Raw genomic sequence first — 23,911 nt, forward strand, 5'->3', positions numbered from 1 at the left:
TGCTGACATTGATTTCTAAATAATAAAAAAAGGACTTCACATTTATCAGACTACTTTTATTCATTGATGAAACGGTAGCTCTAGTCCTCATGCACAAACCTGTTATGCTCACAAACAATATGTGCATTGATTTTAGGATGTTAGGCCACCATGTTCTTCTACCATGTCCATAGCAAACAATGTTTTACAGCAGCAACACAGCGTAACACCATACATTTTTACAACCACCTCAACCAGCTATTGACCATGTTGGTGAGTGGTCCAAACTAAAGTAACTAGAACACCGGCATGATCCTCTCACTTTTAACCTCATGAGGTATCTTTGCCTCACATCTCTCCCTCTGGGTGCGCCTCACATTTTGATACATCTGATCTAAATGACATATGAGGTTTTTCCAGCTCTGGTCACTCATTTCTCATCTGGTTCATTCAGTCGTTCAGATAACACTCTTTCTGAGCTGTAAAATCCAAAGGACAACCCAAAAAAGATAGATGCTTTAAGAATACATGGGGAATACCAGTCAGCCTCATCAGAACAGTTTGTTTCCCAACAGAAGGTTTCTTGGTCTGTCACATTGGGCAGCTGCCAATGTTGTAGGCATGCGAGAGTTTCAGACCACCTTACAGGGAAAATGTAATGCAAATGTCAGTAATGAATTTCCTGTTTCTGTATATCAAATATTGTAGCATGAGGATTAGTTACACTGTACACATTAACTGTCCATGATTGTTATAGAATACGGTGAGACACTTTGTATCAATAATCCAACCTACTAGACCTGAACGAAAGCTTTGAGCCAGCAGAGTCAAGGGTTTTCCATTTACTATTTCCATCTGTGCAGTTCTTTCTGTGTGTGTGTCTCTGCTTCACACTCTCGCTCAGAGTTAATTGAGAATGACAGGAATCGGACGTCACAGGAGACTGTAGTGAAACATCAGGTATTCCACTGATTATAACCAGTCTCCATGGCAACTCTGCCACCGTCAGATAAATGTTTGTAGCTTGTGACAGAGAATACAACTTTCAGAAATATGGACAGGTCTATTCCCACACACTCCCAGTCATATATATGAAGCTGTAGCACTGGAAAATGGGCAGATGAAGCTGTGACATAACTCACTCTGCACTGCAAAACATTAGCTGTACATACTGAATTTTATAACCTTAAGGGATAATAGTTATACACTCACTGCTGTTTTGGTGCATGTATTACATAACTTTTTTTTCATATTCTTACCAAAACCAAACATTGCAGTATTTGTTTAATAATTACTGTGGCATGACTGAGTGTGTAACCAACTCTAATCATAAATTTGTCTGTTTGTTTTTTTAAGATAAATCTCTGTCAGAAAATGTAGCTCACAGCTCAGCAGCCTCCCTTGTTTGCAGATAAAAATGTCATGAATAACAGCATCATTTACTTGCAGCTACTTGATATTCAGAGCCATTTAACAATATGTAAATGTACCGGCAAATATCACTTGATGGCTACCTGTACAGTGGGAGGTGGAATTGCGAAAATAGTGTGAACCTCCCATGTGTGACACAGTTCTGGCTTAACTTGTTGGCAGCTGCAGAGTTAACAGATTTTTATCCCACACTCAGCAGAGGCCAACTGTAGAGCTAGCTGCTGCTATAATGCAGAGGGAGGTGGGCATTTTACACTGGGAAAAAATATTTACCCACTGGGTCATTTAATATTATTGTAATCTTGTAAATGACTGTATCTTCAACATCTAAATACATGTCTTTGACATGGTAACATAAATCATTGGAAGTGACAATATAAATCTGTTTCCACTGAGTTTAAGGATTCTCCTAAATGAATTATAGAAAAATATAGAAAAATGTAAACTTTATAGATCCTGTAAGAAAAGTGTTTTCAACCAAGAATGTCATATCTTTGATCAGCTACAGACGTTGTGAATGAGTTCTTTCTCATCTGAATATAGCCCTTTTAACTTTTTTGCCAGAGGAGTGCCTTGGATTTTTTCTCTTTTGAACCACAGTAAGATGTGTTGAAGAATCATAGAGTGCAGTTGAATAAAGATTTACACATGTAAACATTTATTTTTCCTATGGCTTGGACTTTGAAATTTTCCCATAATGTTAAATTGGCATCCAGTGGTTATAGAAATAAGTACTGTGCATAGCAGCAGTGCTGCAGTTCTTGATTCTCCTGAAAGGCATCCAGCCTCCCACTCTCTATTGAAACAGCCTCAAAATATATTGAGACAGACTTGAATCAGCAAAGGGAAATAGTACATTTGCCTTCATGCCATTAGATTTTTAACTAGTTTGTTATTAGCTTTGTGCCATGGGTGACTGTAAAGCTCATATTTATCACACTCTTAATGAAGAACACTTCTCACAATATTAGTGCTTGCCTGCATTTTATTGATCTGTGGGCTTCAACACAGATTTAATCAGGTTCATGTGTTGTAGTGTAATAATAAGAAACAATCAACTGTTTCAGAAATTAAAGCAGCGGTTGGTGTGGAGTGTTTTTCTGATTTCACTCTTTCTAGAGCCAATGTCTCTGTCTGAAGTTAAAATCACTAAAACTGACTTTATCATCACTTACCCTGCCCCCTTATAATCCTCTTCCCTAATGTCCACTTTCTCTGGTCTCAGGTCAGCACCACACACAGAGTGATTAAATATTGATTCAGTCCAGCCACCCATCACCTCTTCAGCTGTTCATCAAATATATAAGAGCAGGAGTGTTGAGGACAGAAACAATGCTGAGGTTTATCTCCTTTCACTAACAGGACTTCAGGGGCTGAAACATTGGTAATCAATGGCGGAGCACTGGGATTATCATGTACAGGAGAACTTAATCTCACTGTTACAGTGTCAGACACAGTCACACTGATGCAGTTTTAAGATAATAAATAGATCATTAAAGGACAATGCCAGTGGTTTTTCATGTTTAAGCCCATTAACTTAAATTTGCATATACTTTATTATCCTGCCAAAAAGACTTACAGTTTCCAGGGACCAGTGTTTCCAGGTCTTTCTAGTTGTGAAGTCTCCTCATCTCCAGATGGACATATATTATATGTATTTTATGCATTCTGTATCTTGACTTGTTGAAGGAGCTAGCTAACATCTTCTCGGGGGAAACACTTGCTAATTATATTTGGTGCCTAGTAAGCTTGTTATCTAGCCTCCTGTAACAGTAACAGTTGTGACAGCCTACAAACATTCTTGCAAATGATAATATTGGTCTTAATTTGTGATAACTTTAAGTTATGGTATGGTTACCTTTTTTAATGTGAGGAAGGAAAAACATAACTAACCTGGTCTTCAGAAGGTACTGAATTGACCTAAACCCAATGGCTGTCTGCACAAATGAAATCAACCCAGAAACTAATATTATACAATGTTTTGTAAACTATACAAGATTTGATGTCAATGTTTAAACCTGCGCTCATATTATAAGTCTATGACTTATTGTTCTCCATTAAGCCAAAAAAGAACAAAATTATCAATGGTATTTTCTGGTTGCAACACACATATAAATTCAGCCAGGTTTACTGTGCACAATGTGAGTACAATTGCTAGTGGAGGCAGAGCTCCAACAAAAATATGTAAAATCACCACACTGATCCTAAAACCTAACTAGACCATGACTGTTCCACATCCTTAACCACATGTTTATTTGTTACCATGACAACAATAGTCTGGTACACCTGCCACCATGCAGGTGCTACACTGTCATTGGTGGTACCAGAGGGTAGGGACACATAACCAGTATGATTGTTCAGGTTGGCAGGCATGTTGGAAAGTTATGGTGATGACAGTTCTTTGTGTATGTGTGTGTGTGTGTGTGTGTGTGTGTGTGTCTGTGCCCCTGAATGTGGGGTGATGACTAACATCTGATATTATTTTAATGGAGTGACAAGGGGTTCAGTTCAGCATCCTCTGTACTGTTGAGAGAATAGTCTGTTCCACTCGGTCTCTCTCATCTTGTCACTGTTCAGTCACGCTCTCTGCCCAGTAAAGCACCAATTGAGCACAGACAGCCTTTCCTGGAACAGAGCTCAGATGACAGATTTGAGCAGAACACCTCATTCCGTGGGAGAAAGGCAATTCCCTTCATGCATGACTGAATGTGACTATTCCTTTTTTAAAGCCATTTGTTCACTAATAAGTTCCGCACTAAGACTGTATATTTCATATGGTTTTATTCCCATCCTCATTCCTGGGCGTCTGGCTCAGGCTTTATTCAGCAGTCCTGACCGCCTGGTGAGATGCAGCAGGCATCAGAGAGGAGGCCTGGAGGCTTAGAGAGAAGGAGGGGTTGTGAGAACCAATACCCGCTCTCACCTCTCCCACCCCTCTCTCCTCTATTCTCCTTCACTGCTGGCAGCCGTTTGCAACCTCTGTCACTCCCACGCAAACGACATGGACTTTCTACCTCTCTGGTGGGTGGACACAGTAATGGAAACACCTGATACAACAGGATAAGATTGTTGAAAAAAAGAGTGTTAATGGTGTATGAATTATAGGAGGTTGAGTCACAGTATCAAGAATCCTGACAGCTTATGACAAACAGAGGTAGACTGCACAGCTAATGAGCAGTGCTGCTACTGGTACTGACAGGTCTGCCATTCAGAAACACTTGCACATACCTATCAGAGCCAGTGCACACAGAAGCATAACATGCTTTTAGAAGCTCATATTCCATGGAGATAACTAGGTTTGTGGCAGGTGGGAGTATCAGCAGTGGTGTATGGCGTGCATGACTACTAGGGCTGTACATCTTTATTGATCTCATGATTCAATTCAATTATAATTATCCTGTCAACAATTTGATTTGATTTCAATATCACGATGCATGAAAATGCATTGCACTCCCAATTTTCTATATTACTGCATATGGATACTGTTCTAATGAGGTGCTGGTGTTCTACATGTATGTACCTCATGAGGTTAAAAGTGAGAGGATCATGCCGGTGTTCTAGTTACTTTAGTTTGGACCACTCACCAACATGGTCAATAGCTGGTTGAGGTGGTGGTGTTACCCTGTGGTGCCATTGTAAAACATTGTTTGCAGTGGGTCTGGCCAATGGACATGGTAGAAGAACATGGTGGCCTAACATCCTAAAATCAATGCACATTTAATTCAATTCAATTCAGTTTTATTTATATAGCGCCAAATCACAATAAAAGTCATCTCAAGGCACTTTGCATACAGAGCAGGTCTAGGCCATACTCTTTTTATCATGATATTTACAGAGAGAGACCCAACAAATCCCACCATGAGCAAGCACTAGGCGACAGATACCTGTCTGTGAGCATGACAGGTTTGTGCATGAGGACTAGGGCTGTGCATCTTTAGTGATTTCACAATTCGATTCAATTCGATTCGATTATGATTATGATTATTTCCTGTCAACAATTGCATTGGATTCAATATCACGATGCATGACGATGCGTTGCATTCCCAATTCTCTATATTACTGAAATGGCTACTGTTTCATCAATGAATAAAAGCAGTCAGATAAATATGAATTCCCTTTTTCATTATTTAGAAAAGGGCTTTATAAATTAATCTCAACATAAATGTCTTTACATTATAAACCAAAATAAATATATTGTAGAGGTCTAGCATTCCTAAATTTGTGTGTGAAATTGTTCCATCCTCAAAAACAAAACTAATACTTCTGCAGTCTAGCTTCAGCTTCTAGCAGCTGTCTTCTGCTCTAAGAACGGATACTTCCTGAATGTAGAGAACATCACAGACATGACCTACATGAGCCAGTAGCTGCACCAAATCAGCACTCTTATGAGCACCTATATAGGACTTTGTTGTCTAGCTGAGGCTAGAACATCAACAAGCAACATTGGGAAGCTATAAGTGATTATGTTGTGTCATTGCAGCGATGCAGAATTGTCCGCATCTGCATTGTGATGCATTGTAGAAACATTTTCAACACCCCAATGACTACACAGTGTAAGTTTCTCTTCATCCACAAAGCCGTAACTATTTTCACTGAGCCTCACTATCATCAGTCAGCATTATTAACCATTAGTATCACACAGTGACAACTAAACAAACAAGCAATAACCTTAACATGTTAACAAAGGTCCCAACCTGCTTCATTCACCTTACTGAGATCTAATTACTGTCAGTCGCTCGCTCTCAATTTCTTCTCAAAATACTTCTTCAACCAAGAGTTACTTATGTAAGTATGGTTCTACGAATTCTTGAGACACATGCAAACAGACACGGCAGCCTCCCTGCAACTCTAGTGCTTAATCAGCCCCAACTCTCTCTGACAATCACCATGATTAGTGCTCCACTCCACACATAATGAGCACATCTGTCTTCTCACAGGGAAAGCATTGATCGTCTGTAATGTGACACAATGCCAGTTAAGAGAAGGACTGCTCTGAAAAATGCCAGCCTGCTGCTGCTGTGGCATCACTGGAAGCTATTCATGGTTGATATGAAGTGGAAAATCATTTAACAGCTGGTACATTACAGCAGCCTCAGAGGAGGCATCTTTTCACTTTTACCCTTAGTCATGCTCAATGAAATAAATCCATAGATCAACACAACAGATGGTATAATTTTGTTTCATACATGTTGATACCTCCATACGGAGATGGTGGGGCACTCTCTGCTACTTTCTGTAACACTAATAATCTTTTTTTTTTTTTTTTTACATTAAACTCTTAAATACCATTTTCTATTTAGTCACAATTTCTAACTAGTTTTAACATAATGACTGTATTAATAGTTAGCATTTATTAACACTTTAAAGAAATAGTCACAAATTGTTAATAAGAGCAATTTTGATTTTCCAGGTTGTGAAAAATATATCTTGCTATTGCTTTCCTCTTCCAGCATGATGCAGATATTAACAACTTATTATCATTTACAACTGCAAACTTGTTGGAGAATAGAATCTGGAATGTCTCAGGAGCCAGTCCTTCTTTTCAGTTTACATAAAGACAAGTGACAAAGCAAACCAAATGAGTGGAGTAGTGGGATGACAGTGTCCCCATCTATAGGACACAAGAGATCACAGAAGGGTTTGATAAGTATGAAAATGATGAGAATCATCCACCACCATCATCAAAACACCATATGAGGCAATATCTTTTGGAGGAATGGTGCTCCATCTCTCCAGTAGAGTTCAGAGACTTGGAGGCACATTGAAGCTGTTCTGGCAGCTCGTGGTGGCCCAGTACCTTACTAAAACACTTTCTGTTGGTTTTGCCTTTAATTTGTCACCTGTCTGTATTAATGCCTGGCAGAATGTTGTTTTTCAGATATGTGCAGACTATGATATATCTATATTAAACTCTGAATTGTGATTGGTTGAAAGCTATGAATTAGCTTTTTAATTAGTGGACAGTTTAACTGAACACCTGGATCTTAGGTGTTTGTTTGTTGCTCTAAATTACTGTTCCTCTATTGAACTGTTGGAAAAGACAGTGACAGCTGAGCCTCAGCTAAAGAGCTTTGAGCTAGGGTTATTTGTGTGACTACCATCAGCGACCAAAAAAATGACTAATAGCTTCTCAGTGGGAACAGTAATTTAAATGCATATCATATGTGCATATAATTTAGTCCAAATCAACTAATGGTAGTAAGATGAAATTGAAATTAAATTAGCTAAATTATTTTAGCTGCAGTGGGAAAGGAGAGAGGATTAGAGAGGAAATGTGAAAAACCTGCAGAGAAAATACAGAGGTGTATAGAACTGACATGTAAGAATGAGGGAGAGAGAGAGTACGTAACATTGTCTCCATTGGACAGACACTTTTAATAATATCATGTGGCAGCACACATCTCTATTCTCTGTTCTTGAGATTGACAGCAGTAAAAATTCTGTTTCCTGGTTTGAAACTTCAGGATTATAAATCTCCTGCCTGAACCTCATGAACCCTTTCCTGTTTAGCAAGTTCTGAGGCTCAGGAACTATATTTTAGTTATATGTCTAAATTACCAAATGGAATCTTTTGGGACAGCTGATTGAAAGCAGCAGGGTGAGTTACCCTTAAACCCTGGTGCTACGTCAGAAGGTTTGAATAATTAAGGAAGGAAGTACCCACACACCATGCAGCTGTGCATAATGATTTAGAAAGGTTTAAATATTCGCTTTTGACAGTGAGCTATGTGAGCAGGCGGGAACACAGATGAATATAATCCATTAAAGACATGGGCCATGCTTTTGCCCTTGCTATCTGTATCAATGTGGTGTTTTTTATTTGTTTCTAATTATTTATTATTTCCTTGCACCACTGCATGCCATGGTATTTTAGCTTCCTGTGCCAGCAACTAACTCTATTACATAATATTATATTATATGCCTATTACATAATTGGCAGTCTGTGGGTAGTCTATCATTTGGACTGTGGTCTACACAAGAGATCAGATATGGATACTATGGATCATGTACAGTTTGCAGTCTGAAGAGGGAAATTTAGAGCAACATAGGTAGGTCATGAGGGTGGAATGAAGGTGGGGAATAGCTAAGTAAAAAGACACATACAAGAGAATTGTATGCGCCTTTCTCTTCAGACTTGAGATACACTATCTTATAAGCCATTGAAACAAAGTCACATGGCAATTATGTGTAATATTTACTTTAAAAGATTTAAAAGCAGGTTAATTTACGTCATTTATCCTTAAGACAAACCACTGTTGAATCCTACTGTTGTATTTCTATTTGTTTCCATGCGGACCATAAATTACACAGCTTCCCTTCAACTTTCAACAGCTTTCTCCCCTCATTATCGCCCACTTAAACATATGACATACCCACCTATCCATTCTCTTATTGTTTATTTATTTTAATGTTTTGTTCACTTTTTCACAGTGGTTAAAGGTAGTTTGTTTATTAATTTCATTTCACTTTCATCTTTTTTTACACATAACTGAGTTCTTAAAATCACACTTCACATGTTTTTTGGAAGTAAGACCTTTGTTATTTTGTATATATTATGGACAGCTAACTGCAGATACATGTTCAAGAATAAATGGCCATTTCAAATTTTCAACTTCCAGTTTAGGTTCTGCTGGTATAAGTATGAATGCAGATATCATTGTGAACTTGAATGGTACAGGTAACAGCTTTGTGTTATAAATCCAGTTTGATTTTGTATGACATTTTGTTGGTATAATCAGGATAATACGCTCCATGATTGTAATGGATTCCACAGGGTCAAGCACCCTACATGTATGGTACAGTGGGACTATTTATTTTGTTTTTATAGCAGCATGGTTTGAAAATTCACATCTGACACTTAATACAAAGATAACCTTGGTTTTCCTCCAGGGATTGGCAAGAGAAATTAAAGGGAATCTCCACTGATTTTAAACATCACACTCAGATAGCAGCTGAGCAGTACAGCCAGGTCAGTTTTACAGGTCTGGCCTAGAATTTATGGCTCTGATTTTTGCTGACTACATGTGTTGGATGTGTGAATTAGTTGCATTAAGTCTTCTGCGGCCTCAATGGGATTGGCATTGAATCTGATAAATGTGCTGTCATTTGAGTCAGCATTGGTTGTGGCTTAAGATTCCCAAGTTTGTAAATGGAAGCAATGTGTGGAGTTAGAAAGATATTAACTTATCAGACCTTTGTAGCCTGCTCAGTATCTTTGCTCATGGCTAGAGGCTCCAGGCTGTATTAGCTGCTGGTTGAGTTGTATTGTGGGTAATATATATGCCAGAGAAGGAAGAAGAATCCATGTAATAAAAAAATGATATGCAACAATAGTATAGGACTAGTAATAATGGAATAGTATAGGACTCTAATGCTAAAGTTGTGAATTAATCTTTTTAAAAATAGAAAGCAGTACTGCCCTAGAGACTAACCTCAGGTTTGAGTCTGATCTTGTTGTCTTGAGTCTTGTGACTCTGACTTGTCTTTGGTTGTGTCCATGTCCTTTTTTCCCCTGCCCAGCATCACTGGCTGTTCCTTTCAAAGCACATATAGTGTTTATTTTCCTTAGTGTGACTTTGTAAACTAACAATCAAAACTCCTAATTTTTATACACACTTTTATTTCTCAAAGTTGTAATTAGATTTAAGCTAATAATGCAATATTTAGGCAAATTTAAAATGTTTTATATTATATTTCAAACTTTCAGACCTCTCAAACTGCACTGTTTGGTGGTTTTTGACTTGGTCTTGATTCATTCCATGTTTGGATCAGAGATGGATGAGATCTCTAAACTGCACACACTTGGGTTGTCCCAGTCTCAACATCCCTGAAAGAAACACACAGACATGTTACATGTAAAATAAATACAAATACAAACTACACTGATGCAAGGAAAGTTTAATTCTCATTCTCTAATGAGCAAAGAACAAAAGCTGGAAAGTCATTTGCAATTCCATCCATCCATTTTCTTCCACTTATCACAGTGGCAGCAGGGTAAGCAGGGACATCCCTCTCCCCAGCAACGCTTTCCAGATCCTCCTGGGGGTCCTAAGATGTTCCCAGAGCAGATGGGAGATGTAATCCCTCCAGCAAGTTCTGGGTCTACCCCGGGTTCTTCTCCCAGTTGGACACCCTATGGAGGAAACTCACTTGGCCACTTGTATCCGTGATCTAATTTTTTCGGTCACTACCCAAAACTGTTTGGAATTTAGATCAACTGGTAAATTGAATTTCTTTGTCCTCCCTCTTCACCACAGAGGTCCGATACAATGTTTTCATCTCCTGCTCCATTCTACCCTCACTCGGGAAAAAGACCCTGAGACACCTGAACCCCTCTAGTTGGGGCAATAACTCAACCTGGATGGAACAATCCTCCTTTTCCCAGCAGAGAACATGGCCTCAGACTTGGAGATGCTGACTCCTGACCGTAGCACTTGGCTGTAAACCACCTCAGTGTGGGCTAGGTGTCTTGGTCTAATGAAGCCAACAGAACCATTTCTGCAAAGACAAGCAAAGCAATTCTGAGGATGCCAAAGAAGACATTTTCCTCACCTCAGCTGCACCTTGAGATCCTGTTCATGAATATCACAAACCTGACTGAAGACAAGGGGCAACCTTGGCAGTCCACCACCCACTGGAAATGTGTATGACTTTGTCCTGAGAATGCCAACACAGCTGTGACTTTGGTTGGACCAGATATCTCACATCATCATACCCTATATTCTTGCAGCACCCACCACAAGGTCCTCCAGGGGACATGGTCATAGGCCCTCTCCAAGTCCACAAAACAAATGTAGACTAGATGGTAAAACTCCCATGACCCCCTCAGCTCTCCTGTGAGGGTAAAGAGCTGGTCCACTGTTCCACAGCCAGGATGGAATTGGCATTGTTCCTCCTGAATCTGAAGTTCAGCAATTGGTTGGAACCTCCTTTCCAGCACTCTGGAGTAAAACTTTCCTGGGGAGGCTGAGCAGTGTGACTTAGCTGGTCCAGGTCCAGAGTGACACAAAAAAACAGACTTTATGTTCACTAAACAGTACAGCAGACAGTTCCATGGAAGTCTCCTCCAGTTGAGGATAGCAAAACCGGTATTTGAGCTCAGTAAGTAAAGTGACTAAAACAGTTTCTCCTCAAAAATCAGTGTTTCACTAATTGCTGTTTGGGAGGCAACTGTTGACACTGGGGCAACAACAACACCAGTGCATGCATAGTTTTTTGAGCACTTGTCAATTATGAATACTGTTAAATACATAATTTCTACTGCCAGTAAAATCAACAATATAATTCAGGTAAAAACTGAACTCAACTCTTTCAGCTTCTATTCATGAAAATCTCACAGAATTCACAAAATCTAGAACCCCTTTATTAAAGGTGGGTGGTACCAGCTCTTGCATAGTGCCTCATTAAAGTTTGTGCTCATTTCTTTATGTTTTAATAATAAAGAGTAATAATTGAAAAGCTCTGTGAGAAAATGAGAATAGAGAACACACAGACAGAGGAGATGTTGGAAATCACAAGGTGGACAGAGGAAGCGTGAGAGACTTGAGGAAGAGGTGTAAAGATAAGGTGTGAATCACGAGTCAATAATGTTGAAACATACACACATATTAGACATGGTGTGTTTGTATCAGTGTGAGATTAAAGGCCTGAAGATGAGTTGAGTAGTCATCTCTCCTGTGGAAACACAGGATATCCATTAAAATAGATAGATATGTGTGTGTGCCGCATGCATTGCAGAAAGTCAAAGATTAAATGAAAATGGTGTGAAAGAGTGAATCAGTTTGTCATATCTAGAAGAAATCGTCTGAGAATTATATATATATATATATATGTGTGTGTGTGTGTGTGTGTGTGTGTGTGTGTTTGTGTGTGTGTGTGTATGTATGTATGTATTTTTTGTCTTAGTGTATCTGACTTTGTTATAAATGAGTAATATTGAGCCCAGTAAAAATGCAGCCCTAACCTTGGTAAATCTGTCCTTTATCCCCGGGATCAGCACAGGTACCTCTGCACGCCCACTCTTTGCACATTGCTTTTCCTCTATTTTACATCCTACTTGACTTCTTTCTTTGCCCGTGTTTCCTGCACCTTTATTTCCACTCTGACTCACTTAATTTATAATTACATTTTACTAAGCCCTGCTCTGAACCCACCAATCCCCCCTATATCCGCTGTATCATGCGTCCAGGAGCACTGCAGTCTTAGTCATACCAAACACTGCATCTCCCCCTTTGAAAAGCTTTCCGTTCCCTCTCAAACAACCTAGGTTGCAACTGAGCAAGGTGCAGAAAGGCAGGCTAAATTGGTCCTGATATGGCTGAAGCTCTGCACACAGCTGCTGCTGCAACAGTTCATTTCCAAGGCAACTGAAAGCAGATGCAGATCAGTCACCATGCCAACTAGCCTGACCCCTTGACCATCTCTGCTCCCTCCCTCCGTCTCTCTTCTTTCCTTCCAACATCCTCCCATCCCACACAAGAGAACAGAGAAAGGCATGAGATGCAGAAACCTCGAGAGACTCAGTCAGTTTAAACTAAGTCTAGCTGAGCTGATTCAGAAGACCCTGATCCTTTTCTCAGGTTTACCAACACACACACACTCCAGCCCCACCTGCAGGGAGCAGATAGTAGACAGTTCTGCTTGACCAACTTTATCAACACTCCTGTTGATTTCTCTATCTTGCTGGTGCATTCTCATCTTCACAAAGTTAATATCAGTGATTTCTATGCAACATTTCAACTCATGCTGTCTTGGTTCACTGTGTATTTCCCTTAAATCAATGCCAGGTAAATAAATGACACCCTGGCATCCCACCGTAAGGCTTTTCAGCTATCATTCTTGTTGATAAATAGCAGCCACTGGCTACTGGACGCTGTCCTCTTTTAAAGCTGCTATTAATAAGAATCACTGACAGATTTTATGACTTGGGTAAAACTGTTCATTAAAGCTGCCCTGGGTATTGCTGTAAGACATCACACACATCACACACACGAAGGAGCTGCAACTGCAGAGCAACTCAACCCCCACAGAGGAGATTCACAAATTTTCCTTGTTTATCTAAATGAATTTATATAATTTATTATCACATCTGATCACTGACGTTATTCTGTTCACAGAGGAAGAAACTAAATCTGGCACTGACCAAGTGCTCTATTATTTGCGTTTTTCCCTTTGCTTTGCTTACAGCCTCCCAGCAGGGCTGGTAAATATGAGCTTGCTCTCTGTGGATGATTGATTTCACCTCACTGGACTTCTTCTTCCTCTCACAGGAGCCCAAAAAAAGTTGCATCTCCAGAGCTTTAATTTTGGCTTAGTCAGTTTGTTTCATCACATTGTGTAGGCAGGAATCATGGTTCCATTTGAGCTCTTATTTTTTAATTGAGCAAAGTTAATTCATAATCAGAAATATTCGGGGACCATTTTAAAGGAATTTAAATTTAGAGAAATGCCAAACTTGACTTTATATTTGTTACCTCTTATTTACATGATTCTTAAATATATATATTTTCTCATCTGTGTTTGTCATATGTGATGTAGTTTCACTGCTGTGCAAAGCAGCAAACTGGTGTCATCTAACTTCAGCTAAAATGGTAATGATCAATAATTTCCTGTTGGATCCAGAATGAATCAGGTGACTACTTGTAACGTGAAAGGCGTTGCTCATAGTGACAAACACACTTACTATCCACATTGGTTCTTATCAGCTCTGAAGAGCATTCTTTTGTTTCAGCTAGTCGTCACAGACTGGCCGAGTTATGAGTCAACATAAAGGTTACACTAAAAACAATTAGTATAAGGCAACACAAATAAATGATTTTGATAATTAGCATTATTAGCCATGAAATCAGCGCATGGATTAGAGGCACATGTGCTGTGAAGGTGCTGTAAGAAGATGATACACAGTAATTGTATTATCCAAAATTTTGACGCCAATATTTTCACTTTTACTGCAAATGAATATCGGCTCCAAATATCGGTTATCGGCCTCCTTGACTACTAATAATCTGTATCGGTATCGGCCCTGAAAAAACCATTTTGGTCTATCTCTAATCAGTACATCCATAGGATATAATGTAATAATGTAATGACAGTGCCCACTTCAGAATGCAGATTTGTTTTTACAAAGACAGGATGGTCGGTATGAAATGTCATCATCAAAATTGAAAATGAGCACCAGCGCTCATCATGTGTCCAACACGACAACACCTGAAGCTAGACAAAGCAAACTCAATACTCTGCCTACACCAAACTCCAGCTTCTAAACACACACAAAACTGAAAACAATACTTAGCATTACACTAACTTAGCATACCCAAAGGCGCCTCTAAATAAAAGGCTCACTAGCCAATCAAATCCCACAAAACAGAGGGAGCTGCCAAGTCACAAGCATGCAACAACATCTGAAGGACACTACTTCCCTCAGTGCAGTTATTCTAATCATAACTTCAAGTTCTATTATATACCTAGACATCATGAGGTGTGTGTGTTAACACAAAATCAGACTTATACACAGAGATTGCTGATATCTGTTTGCATTAAGAAGATCCTTGATAACACTGTCTTTGCTTGGTTACACTGAAACAGACAAAGCCAACATAATACCACCCTGGTGTGTGATTTTATACAGCAAGCTGGCATTGTGGAATCAAAGGTATGATGTGTAACACAGAAGCCTCTGTGTAAGTCGTCTGTCAAGCTGTGCTGACTCTCCCTATTACACAGATGCCGATCTTGCTCTGTGACACTCCCAAATATGTTAACAACAATGCAAATTCGTTTTATTACTCAGGAATTAAACTTTTGTTTCGTATGAGGAAGAATGTGCTCTTTAGTCCTTCAAAAATTGCATAGTTCAGCTATGTTAAACAATGGCTGAACATCCATAGACTCAACTTGCCTCACACCAAAAAACTTCAGGACTTTTTTCAGGCAGTTAGTCTGGATTTTCAGTAGCTCCAGATCCAGATTGACACAGTGCTTCGTCACCTGTTTGGCAGCAGATTTTGTGATTTCCTTGTGGGAGTTGGGCAGCTCGAGGAGAAAGTGGGAGGAAGGAGCAAGCACTCCTTATCTCTCTATTAAAAATCATTCTCATCTCTCCTCTGTGTTAGTTTTGCTTTGCAGTCTTCTCCCAGTCTCAGGACTCTGTTGTTACTGTTTCACCAATGTCCCCCACTGTCTCTTTTTTCCTTTTTCTGGCTGCTCCTGTTTAAGGAGCGGCAGTATGACTCATAAAGTCAGACAGGTATAGACCCATGGAAATGGATAAAAATAGTCCAGAGTACATTTATATCTGTGTGTTGGAAAAAGCATGTGATGGATCTATATTTGAATATTACTTAGCCAAAGATTTATTGCCTGAGTGTAGTGCAAGTATTTCAAATGTATCTTGGATGGCTGCTGTCATTTTCTATTGTTTGTGGATTGACATTTTGAACTTGAATGAAATACATTAAAAGAAAGTATATTGGCTGGTTACAACATCATCTAGTCAAACCATTTCACAACCCAGTGAGATTTTGCAGTTCAGCAGCTGCACTCGGTGCCATTATTACTTTTAGAAGTATTTTGCTCAAAGATTTGAAAAGATCTCCCTCTTTTCAAAGCCTGCATTTTAGGATATGTTTTTCCTTTAAGGCATGAAGGTGTGAGCTATAAATCCATTGATTGATTTATTTTTCCTCCCCTGTGGTTTGGCTACCCCTGAAAGTCACAAGTGCACAAACCTTCATGGCCTGTGTGCAATTAATTTGCATTTGTTCTGCTCACCTCCATACATCTAACCAGGGTTTTACTTTATGTGTCTCTGTATGTTGCTTTTTTTTTGTTTGTTTGTTTTTTTGTTTTTTTTTTGTAATGTCATATTTCATATTGCTGCATGTTTTCTGTCTATTAGACAAATATAAACTGAAGAAGTCTGATCAGAAAAAAATCTTTCTCCTTTGCCAAATGGAGCACAAATCAGCTCTGTAGCTCTGTTTGCTGTAGGACACCTGTGTAAGTCTGTGGATTCTTTTAACTCAGGAAGACAAGATTCAGACTGAATTAGTCCCCAAATTAGTCATCATTGGCTGTCTGCAGAGCGAGCAGCTTATAAACTAGAAATCTTGTTTTAATATTACTGCAGTAATATTTTACATGTTGTGGCTTAAACCATGTTTCTAGGCTGTATTGTATTGCCAATTTATGATAGTACCATGGGCACATCCATAGACTTAAACTGTATTCTTGAGACTGCTGTGAAATAAACCTGATCTTCACTGTAGAACAGAAACCATATTACCTGCGTCTTTCACCCATCTGCTGCTCCATATTATTCATTTTTTCTTCTGTGAATAGAATAATTGCATAAAATAACACAGATTTTCTCTCTTTTTAGTGAACACTGTTCAAGGTTGTTTTGAATAAACTTTACTGGAATTGTCACCAGCTAAAATGGACAGTGGATACAAGCTTATGTTCAGTGCAAGCTCCACATCATTGTTGGCCAGTTGACAGTGTGAGAATAATTTTGCAGGTTTTGGCAGGTTAAAACATGCAGTGTTAACACAACAAACATGACTGATAATATCACAGTATGCCTGGTGCCAGCACATGTACTGAGGTCAAGTTCACACTGACTGGCATCCTATCTATCCTATCATCCTTCTCTAGTCTAGTCAGAAGCCGTTTGTGTGGAATTTTGAAGGCCTAACCTTTTGCCTGCTATACATCGCCAGTCAGATCTGAGTGTTGCAGAGCCTGACATATACAGGCCATCTGCAGTGATGCACTAGACAGAAAACAAAGACTTTGTCATTGACACTGGGTTGAGACAGTAGCTCTTCACTTAAGAGAGTGAGGTGAGGCAGACACACAAGAAACCTGAAATTGAAGTTGTCAGACAGACGGGAAGTAAGACAAGCAGTGCTGCCTAATTAGCTTTGTCTTCATTAGATCTGCTAATGATCTCAGTGGAGACAGCTCCAGATTCACCTGCCACTACCTCGAAGACACTTTGTGGTTTATTTTCTTGTTGGCACAAATGCTTTTGAAGCAATGTTGTGTTAAATACACAAATAAATATGAAATACAGAAAATCATTTGAAATTCATTTTGCTAGGGAGGCAAGTGTGTACAAGTATGTGTTCAGCAGATATGAGTCTGTATAAAGTCACAGTTTGATTAATTCAAGTTTTTGTTCTTGTATGATGTGTAAAATGTCTATGCTGTTAAATTTAAGTTATTACAAAATGGGTAAAATGGTTATTTTTCATCCATAATCCCAGCTGACATCGAGCGAGAGACCAAGCAAAATTGAGATTGTAGTGTAAGTAAGTGACCAGTTAATGAAGAGTGTTTGGCATTTGGCCACCAAAGAACCAGATATTTCCTTGAGGAGTCAGTAGAGACCCAAGCAGAGTTTAAAGGAGAATGGATATTGGACTTACATTTGCCAGATGGACAGAAACATGTCTTCAATTGAATAATGCTGATGTTGCTTGATGTCTGCAGGAGGTGTATAGAGGCAATTGTTTTCCAACATGTTGGACATTTACACAGGGTTTTATGTGGTAGCTATGTGTCTCTTGTTTTGATGCTCTGCTGTCGCGAACTGACTAAAAATCATAGAGATGCCATATCTTTTAAAAATGGTTAGAATGATGCATATTTTCACACTGTTTTTTCTGGAAGACACAAGTGTTGTTCCTATGAAGAAGAAATAGTAACAGCTAAAAAAAAAGAGAGATTTAGAGAGAGAAGTTTAATCCTTGGCCTTTCATGTTTCTGCACAGCTGGCCAATCATGGAGAGTCGTTGGTTTTGGAAAGATGCTGAAATGGTCAGACACAGACTCCTCTTAGGGGTTTTATAAAGCTATCCAACCATCTGACAAACATTTCAGTGGGAGCACAAAGCTTAGGCATTTCCATGAATTTCCCTTACCTTAACCCTTTCCCTTTTGGAGCAGAGAGGGTTGTAGAGATACAGCACTGAGTGGAATGGCACATAAAGACATGCATATCATCAGTGCTGATTTAGAAATCAATAGAGGACAGGAACTGTAAGGATTACGCAAATGTGCTACAGAAAAATAACTCCACTCTGTATTGTGAGTAAATTAGTACCAGCACTGGGCTGAGCTCCCCCTCTGCTCTTGTCTCAGCTATGTTAAAGTTAAAATAATTACTTCTGCATGTTCTTTCCTCAACCTCAACATGAAGGCAATTATGCACATAATAGGAAAGATTTGACGATTCATCAGAGCCACCCCAAACATGAATAAGCAGGCTGGTTGAGATGGAAGGCAGCAGAATGAGAGGAGTGGGTGTGATCTCTCCCATGGGCGGGCTGCTTGCATCCTGTACTTAATTTTTTTGTCTCCACAGAAAAAACTGTACAATGATGTTTTCTCCAAGACTGTTACACGCTCGCCATAAACCTCCACTTCACTTTTCTGCTTTATAGCTGGTAATCCCAACTATCCCCTCTAATGGGATAAGGGGAGATTTTACACTACAAAAGTATTATTGGATGCTGACAGTACTTCTCCATAGGTGAACATGTTGATCTGCTGTGAATATACTGTAGAGAGAGTGTTTTGAGCTAAAACCTCAAGCCTCTCAGCACTTCTCCCAAGGCTCCAAGATCAGCAATAAAAGCAGACTATTACACCCATAAAGCATCAGTTTTTCCCAGCATCACGGAGAATTATGTTGTTGTTGGTCATTATATCCCACTGTACTATTAACTGCTAGATTCACCTCACAGAGGAAAAGCACAAGCAAACAGCAGCAAAATGTGATGTGACTTACATACTAAAGCTGGACTTTTCCTGCAGGATTGATAAGGATATTCTCTGTGGTTGCTGTGTGTTTATATAATTAAAACTTATTAAGCCACCTTGATCATTGAAAGCATCTCAAAACATACAACAAAACAAAAATGAGGCAAATTCTGTTTGTGTTTGAATAATCATGTTACAGTGTTGCTTTTACCATCAGCCCCCAAAAGCTCATTATGGAAAAGCATTAATGCAGCAATTACAGAGGGAGAGAGGTGGCTAATGGATGGATCACAGCTGGACTGTTTGCCTCCATTTCTACCTTATTTTCTGCATATGAGTCCAGGCTTTTCTCTGGGCCACTTCTTTGTTTCTACTACTTCTCATATACTTCTATCTTGTTAGTGTACAGCAATGCATATGTGCATTTGCATAGTTCATTTTCTGTGTATATGACAGAGCTATAGACTTGAGACGTGGACTAACTGAGAACTAACTGCCTGAAGACTCCGCTTGAGACTAGAAGGAAAAACCTGAGCAGACTTGACTTGGTGATGCCTAAATATTGAAAGAAACTCTGCTGTGTGACTAATTGTTTTTTTGGAGTTCTGACAAACTGTATAATAATAAATAACATAAAGGGGATGCGTACAGTGTCAGCTGCTTGTAGAAGAATGAAATGCAGACAAACCTAAATATTCAGATTAGTCAATGTCAATGTAAACAAAATGATTGACTAACTGAACTAATAGCACTTTTCCATCATTCTTTATGTTCAGTATTCTGTTTCCTCAGAATTAAAGCTGTTTGGGTCTTTGGTTCACTTTTGTGCAGCATTGTATATTACATTACACCGTGAAAATATTACTTATGTCTGTGTTGGTTCTTAATCATCCAGGTCATGGTAGTCTTAAGTGTTGAAGGCAACTTGACTTCTTTTAGGGTTCCTTGAAGATGTTTCACCTCTCATCCAGAAGGCTTCCTCAGTTCTAAAAACTGGTTGGGGAGAGGTATTTAACCTCTTTGACGTGGTCCTGAGAGTCATTAACCCACCCTGTTGTTATGTGACTTGTTAAGGTCACATGTCTCAAGGTGTGAATGGGGGTTAAATTGCCTGAGTAAGGATCTCAGGACTGCGTTGTAGATGGCTGATAGTTGGTGTTGTAGGCCACCACCTCTGTTTAAAGATGGACGTTCCAGATGGACAGAGATGGCCTTTTCACTCATCTCTCAAACCATCTGTCCTCTCTATCCTAAATGTGGACATTGTTGTCCTGAAAGGAATGTCCCTTCTCCAAGTCAGCCAAGTCTCCAATCTCCGGTGTTGTGCCATGCACTTGTGGAGTGGTTGTTTGGTTTCACCTATGTACAGGTCTGAGCACTCTTCACTGCATTGCACTGCAAACACAAAGTTCAAGTTGTGCTAGGGAGTCTTGACCTTGAGTTGAGACAGTTTCTGTCTAAGGGTGTTGCAGGGTCTGAGGTGCACTGGAGAAAATTCTTTTGAATTCCTCCGACAGTCCTGCTACATATGGAAAGACGATGTTGTTCTGTCTTTTCTCTTGTTTCTCACCAGTTGCTGTCTATGTCTTTTTGCTGACTTGATGAAGGCCCAGTTAGGGTAACCACATGTTTTAAGTGCTGTCTTGAGGCATCAGTGTTCTTTGTCTTTTCCATCTGCCTTCGAGGTAATATTCTCTGCCTGGTGGTGTAGAGTCCTGATAACACCATGTTTATGTTCCCGTGGGTGGTAGGAGTCTAGGTACTGGTCTGTGTGTGAGTTTCCGGTAGACTTCAGTGTTGAGGGTACCATCCTCCTCCGTGAGCACAGCACAGTCCATAAATAGTAACCTATCCTCTTTTGTATCCTTTCTGGTGAACTTGATGTGTTTGTTCACTGAGTTGATATGTTCAGTGAAGGCCTCCACCTCCTGGGTTTTGATTTCGACCCAGGTGTCATCCACATACCTAAACCAATGGCTGGGAGTTGTTCCTCTGAAGGTGCTCAGAGCTTTGTTTTCAACCTCTTCCATGTAGACACTGGGACACTGGGATCCCATGGCACATCCATGCTTTTGTCTGTGGAAACCCTTGTTGCACTTGAAATAGGTGTTGGTAAGGCAGAGGTCTAGTAGGGTGCAGATCTGGTCTGGGGTGAAACTGGTCCTGCTGTGTAGGGAGCTGTCTTATTGTAGACATTTCATGACAGTCTCCACTGCCTTGGCTGTGGGTATGCAAGTGAAAAGTGAGGTGGCATCAAAAGACACCATAGTTTCATCTGGAGCTAGTTTGAATCTCCGGACCTTGTTGATGCAATCCGTGGAGTTCTGAATGTTATGAGGAGTGTTGGCCAATGATCAGTTGGTCCCTGGAACTGATCATTGGTTAATATAAAACATTTTAATCAGAGGAAATACAATGATACTTGATTTGATGCACACATACAGTGTAAAACAACTAGACTGGGCCAATGATTGTATCAATGTACTGTTAAAAAGAAGTATTTGGTGATTTTGTTGTTGTGCTGTTGTAATTAGTATATTAAACACTGAGTCATGTCTCAGACATTTGATACTTGATTTTTTTTTTTTAATGGACTGCACATTTTGTGCCTGCATGGTATACACGTAATTCATGGCAGAGCTTGTATTTTCTTTCTTTTAGACACATCCTGCATCTATCTTTTGTATAGTTTTCACATAAGCTGTAAAATCATTTCATTTTCATGAGCTACCCTCATCTCTTATAAAATGCAAAAAGTACTTTTTTTTTTAAAGTCTCAAAGTTACATTATGTTGTTTTACAGAAATTGTCAAGTGGTCTACTTTTGTGACCCACCATTTTTCTTGCAGATTTCTATCATTGCTTTTCTGCTGCCAAGAGCCAGTTTCCCATTACAGAGACCATTAAAGTTTTATGTGATCTTATCTTTATCAGTAATGAATGGACAACACAAGTACCCGCTGTGTAAATGGCACACTTAGGGAGCAACTACACAGAGGTTACTGCCTCCAACCCTCTAAATATTTAAAGGTGTTGTAGGCAGCCAGCGTTTGTACCTCACTGCTGAAAACCACATTTAGGTGACTGTGGTGGTTCTGGTTTAATTTGCAGCCATCATCTCTCCCCTACAACAAGAGATAGAGAGGAAAGTGTTCTCTAATAACATTACCTCTACACACAAGTCCATTAGCAAAACTCTGAGAAATCCTGCAGGCGGGATGAAGAGATGAGTTGCAGCTATATGTTGACAGTTATGTGAATTTATAGCATACAGTGTCCTCTGTATCAACATAATTGTTCTCTTTATACATGTTTTGCTTGTTTGCACATAAATTACACATTTCATACTGTGCAGTGCAAACATTCAGTTTTAAAGTGCTCTCAGACTGTTCGTATTTTACTTTCACTTGTTCTTTCTTTGTCTAGTCTGGATCTGCAAATCCAGACATTTGGTTCAGAGGAAGATGCTGTAGCTTAACATTGACTGGATAGATTGCCATGAAAATGACAGTAGATCCATCCATCCATCCATTAGCTATAGTATAGCACTTATTTGTAAGGGTCACAACGGGCTAGAACTTATTCCAGGCAAGAGGTGGCGTACACCCTGGACAAATTGGCAGTCCATTACCAGGCTGACATATTTAGACAAACAACCATTCACACTCGCATTCATACCTATGATAATTTAGAGCCATCAATTAACCTGCATGTCTACTACTATGAGACTATGAGAGGAAGCTGGAGAACCTGGACACAGACACAGGGAAAACATGCAAACTCCACACAGAAAAGCTCCAAGGCTCAAACTTAGAATCTTCTTACTGTGAAGCATTAATGGTATCCACTACATCACCGTGTCACAGTGACTGTAAAAGTTACATTGTCTCAAGCACACCGATGTGAGAGACTGATAAAGTAATGCAGAAAGCCATCACTTCAAGTTTTTGCTTCTAAAAGTGGTTCTTCAAGCTACTGAATCACAGGGTGTACTTCACACACTGGTTCTGCATTTTGGCCCTGTTTTTTGTTAAATAAGTAATGACATAGTGTAATATGTCATGTGCTGTTGTTCATCTGAGGTTGTATTTACCTAATTTTAAGACCTGCCAAGGACCAGATGATTTTTTATTGTCCTGATACGTAAAACCATAGAATTCAAAGAGGGTGCACTTTCTTTTTCACGACTGTATGAAATTAAACTATTGACTAACACACAATTTGCGTGTGCCACTACCCTTAGCACTTTCCTGTACTACCTATGCCTAACAGCCAGTGCTGGCACATTTACACTCTAAAGATAAACCAAGCTCCCAGGAACAGGCCTGGGCTGTGAGCCAACTTTGGCTTAGTTGTCACCCTCAGTGTTGCAGGTGATGCACACTGGCACAAAACAACCTTTTCCAAACACAATCATTACTAAAATACCAGGTTTAAGAGCCATAACAGTGAATTATATCGGTATGAGCATAAGATGGAGCACCATCTTGAACACAGTTTTGTAATATATACATGATACAAACCCTTTTGATTTTAGTGACCCTATGGACTTTTTTCTTGTGCCATCCTCAAGACAAATTACATTTTAACTCCACAAACAAAAAGCACAATCATCTATAAGTTTGTCAGTTTTGGTGTGTAATGAACATTGCAGCCCCTAGGTGCCACTACACTGTTAATCTTGTTCTTATTAGTAAATTAAACAAGTTTTACCAGTTTCAATTATTTTTTGTTT

The 23,911-nt window shown here is 39.4% G+C and overlaps 1 protein-coding gene across 1 annotated transcript in view; it reads left to right on the forward strand.

Annotated features, from left to right (window-relative positions):
• sgsm2 (small G protein signaling modulator 2) overlaps positions 1 to 23,911 on the forward strand; it is an 82,881-nt gene that overhangs the window by 23,817 nt on the left and 35,153 nt on the right.

This window comes from Lates calcarifer, linkage group LG21 (assembly GCF_001640805.2).
Source record: "Lates calcarifer isolate ASB-BC8 linkage group LG21, TLL_Latcal_v3, whole genome shotgun sequence".
Taxonomy (NCBI): Eukaryota; Metazoa; Chordata; class Actinopteri; family Centropomidae; genus Lates; species Lates calcarifer.